The 4,485-nt window shown below is 38.3% G+C and overlaps 1 pseudogene; it reads left to right on the top strand.

Moving 5' to 3' along the window:
- The first annotated feature begins 1,626 nt into the window (after positions 1-1,626).
- LOC149780139 (pantetheinase pseudogene) lies at positions 1,627-3,850 on the top strand (annotated as a pseudogene).
- The last annotated feature ends 635 nt before the right edge of the window (positions 3,851-4,485 follow it).

The following is a 4,485-nucleotide window of genomic DNA, read 5'->3' as shown; positions in this document are numbered from 1 at the left end:
GCGAGATCCTGCAGCGTGCAAGTACCCCCAGCATGTACTCCCTGCTGAGCAAACGCCGCCTTCGATGGTTAGGGCACGTCCGACGCATGGAGGATGGAAGGCTGCCAAAGGACATACTATATGGACAACTGGCCACTTTCATGAGAAGAGTCGGACGCCCCTCACTCCGTTTCAAGGATGTATGCAAGAGGGACATGAAGACATGCAATGTTTCACCCGATGGCTGGGAAGAGCTGGCCGAGGACCGATACACCTGGAGACTAACGGTAAACAATGGCATATAAGTCGCTGATGCGAGGAGAGGCCAGTTGGTGACAGAGAAACGTAAGAGAAAGAAGAAAGCGGCAGCAACCACAGTAATACATACTTCCCAGTATGTCTGCACCAACTGCAATAGGGACTGTCACTCACGTATAGGATTGCACAGCCACAACAGACGATGCCAACAGAGACAAACAACACCCCAAGGTCGCAATTCGCATGGTCTTTCGAGACTGAGTCGCCAATGATGATGATGATGATATATACACACACACATGCACTCTCCCTACGGGAATAATTATCTGAGTCAGAACTTGCAAACTACTGAGATGCCAACCATATACCCATGTACATAAGTTGTTGTATGGAGAGAAAAATGCATGCTCACAACTAACTTTGGTCTTTAAGGTAGTTCTTCCCCTCAGACATTCTCCCAAGGGGCACGACCTTTGGGGTGGAGATGGTAAGTATTTTGAGATGTGTTTTACAAACACATTCTTCTCGATATTGCTTAACTTTAATTCTTTCAACATATGTTCCAAAATATCAAATTATTGGAAAACAAATCTATATCTTATAAAATGCAATCAATTTGCTCCGGCTTTAGTAAACTGCTTGTCAATCTTTAATAAATACAACATTCATTGTGCAGCCTAGGTAACTTGAAACATATCCTGTATGTCATAATGGGTAATTAGAAGTAAGATCCACAGTGGCTCATTGATTAGTGTACCGGATACATGATAGAAAGTATGCAGGTTCAAAACCTACCATCGGATCATCCGCTCATCAGTTGACGTTGAATGCCCTTTGTCTAAAACATATATAGCTCTCGATTGTCCTTTGTTGTTGTTGTTGTTGTAAATTTAATGCTATTTTTCAGCACAAGATAGGCCAAACATGGCGTCCAATACAAATGGTGGAGGAAGAATCCGAGAAAACAGCGAAAAGAACCACCGACCCACGAGAAGCTACTGTCAAGCTTTCTCACATACCCACATTGGTCGAACCCGGGACCCAAGCCATGAAGACAGAGGTGAGATGCCAGTGATCCGTAACGGTGAGCTCTTTAGACCACTCGATCACTCGGCGTCCCTCCTTTGCACCAAATAGCCTATGTGTGTAGCTGTGCAATGCAACAACAAACCAAACATATAATGAATTTCATAATGACCTATTTAAATAGACTAAGCTAATTTTCCTTTGAATTTACATAATAATGCGATCTTCTCATTTTATTTAAATTTCTCTGATCTGTCATATCAGATAACATACAACAACATCTGTTAGTAGACATTATAGCTCGATTCTAAGATCTGATCCAGGTTTGGTGTCCAAATTTCAAATACATAATAATATATTCTTTTCCAGGGTGCTGATATTCTTGTCTTCCCTGAAGATGGAATACATGGATACAAATTTAAAAGTAGATATACTGTCGCCCCGTATCTCGAATATATCCCTGATCCCAAGTCTGAAAGCTGGACACCGTGCGACGAACCCGGAAGGTATAATGACTCAGATGTTCAAGTATTTCTAAGTTGCCTAGCAAAGAGACATTCTATTTATTTAGTGGCGAACATAGGAGACGCACAGCCTTGTGTAAAAGATGACCCTAACTGTCCACCAGATGGCCAGTATCAATACAATACAGACATTGCTTTTGATAGATCGGGAAAGCTTATTGCTAGGTATCATAAACAAAATCTTTATTACGAATGCCAGTATGATGCGCCTGTCAATCCCGAGTACATCTACTTTGATACTGATTTTGGTCGCTTTGGTTTATTTACCTGCTTTGATATACTTTTTCATGAACCAGCCATTCCACTTCTTCAGGAGCATAACATTACTGATATTGCTTTTCCCACGGCATGGATGGACGCTTTGCCATTCTTCTCTGCAATAGGGTACCATTCATCCTTTGCTGTCGCAAATAAAGTAAATTTCTTGGCTGCAAATCTTCACCGACCACAAGAAAGATTTCAGGGTAGTGGCATTTACACGCCGATTGGACCAAAAAGTTTTTACTACAGTAGAACACAGGATGACGGAAAATTACTGGTCGCTGACGTTCCTGTGATACGTCCTACAGTAGGTTCAACTACTTCAAACGAACACCATCCACTATCCCCAGGAATAAGAGAAAATCATCGTATAACATCAAATGAGTTCAAATCTACCAGTTTCCGTGACTGGCATAATTTTGTAATCATCGGTGCAGAAAACGGTACCGAACAGGTGTGTCAACAGGGTTTATGCTGCTATCTGGAGTATGAAAGACAATATAGTGCAGAAATGTATGCTCTCGGAGTTTTTAACGGAATACATAAATATCGTGGCCCATATTATTTGCAAGTATGCATGCTACTACGATGTGCGTCATCCACACAAGAAAGCTGTGGAAAATTAAATTTTGACGCTAACACAAGATTTAACCATTTCAAACTCCATGGCAATTTCTCTACACCGTATGTAAACCCACAAGTTTTACTATCCATCAACGGATCTTTGGAGCTTGCCCCGATTGGTACATGGCAATACGATTCAAATACTTTGCAAGGAAGTTCCACCCTGTCTCCTCTGTTGTCAACCATTATGGTGGGCAGAATTTATGTCAGAGATACTATAGCGACATGTTGAAGCGAAGAGACAATAAAATCTCCAAGTAATATTGTAAATAGAATATACAAAAAGTCAATCATTAATTGATAATTGTATGGAATATAACCATATAATTAACAAACTCATAAGTTTGTTAACCTTGACATAAATAACATCTATTACATAATGCACCAATCACATTCTCTCCTTGGTTTGCGTGTTCTTTTATGCCTATAACATGTTTAAAAGTCAACAAAAATACAAAATAAGATATAGATCTAAATAAACTTAATTTTCCAGTTACTAAGCTTATTTTACATCTGACAGCATGTGGCCGTAAACTAGGTTGTGGATAATATGGTCAATGACTCATATCTATATAATGTAAACATTTAGATACGAGTTCTGATTCTAGCAAAGTTGATCAATTTAATTAATAATGGCAATTATTTCCAACTGAAACTTGATGAAACATACTAGAAGTTCAATGATTACAATGGCATCATTGTCTCTTTAATGAATGACTTCAAAGACAACACAACATTACAATTGCATGTACTACCCCAGGCTTGATATTGGCTGGTTTCATCAGACAAAAATTATTTGTTACAAAGAAAAATTGTTTTACCTTTTCAGACACACTTGTAATGCGTTCCTTTCTTATCCAAATGATAGGAACAGACTTTTAATGAGATCACCTGTCATTCTCTTTTTCTTTTAAAAACGAAGTATACTTCAAACCTGAAATTATAATAGCATATACATGACAAAATGGTATACTTTAGATAGATTCATCAAATAGAAAACATGATGTGTGCAGAGCTAGAAGTCTCAGAATTTATACTGTTCTGATTCTTAAGAAACGCAATGTACCATGCATAATTCCTGAATAAATAGCATAGAAACTGGAACCTTGATTATAACTTTTTTGACAAAATATTTCTTGAATAAACGAATGCTTAACAAAAAAGCTGATTTAGAAAAAGATGGCATTAGCTTGTGTTTTACAAAATCATTCTTTAACATTCTTTCTCACTTTCTCCCTATCTTTTGATTTTTCGAAAAATGTTACTGAAACAATGTAAAATGTTTTCCTTCACACCCTATTATTCTAGATTTAACAAAGTAGACAAAGTAGGCAAATGTGTTCCAGGATCAACGAAAGACGTTTCAAAGCAGCTATCAAGGTAAATATGGTCACGTATATACGGTCATGTACTTTCATAAATGAATTCAATAAGTGGATCTTTTTCCTAATATGGAATTTCCTCAATATGACCTACATTTATAACAAGCTTTGGAAAGAATCTACCAAAACGATAAACCAATGGCGGAAGTGGAACAGGGTCTTTGAGTGTGATTGTATGCCATTGTCTTCCATAAGAACTAAAATTTAAACCGCCATCCTCTACTTTTGTATCTCTTTGATGGTCTGTGAGTGTGTTTGCCAATGGGTTTGTATGAAACAAACGTTTCAGAGCACGCGTTGACTCTGAAAGTTAGCAGCATGTTAATTGGGTGATACAAATCATACCATGGCTAAAATGTGTCACACACGTTGTTTGGTCGGTGAAACCGCGCAATTACTTTTCATCCGTCCGTCGACTATATATGGATGCG

Source organism: Sinohyriopsis cumingii, chromosome 16, assembly GCF_028554795.1.
Source record: "Sinohyriopsis cumingii isolate HCF-2022 chromosome 16, ASM2855479v2, whole genome shotgun sequence".
Classification (NCBI taxonomy): domain Eukaryota; kingdom Metazoa; phylum Mollusca; class Bivalvia; order Unionida; family Unionidae; genus Sinohyriopsis; species Sinohyriopsis cumingii.
The sequence above is the reverse complement of the archived record's forward strand: the minus strand, read 5'-3'. Positions and strand labels throughout refer to the sequence as shown.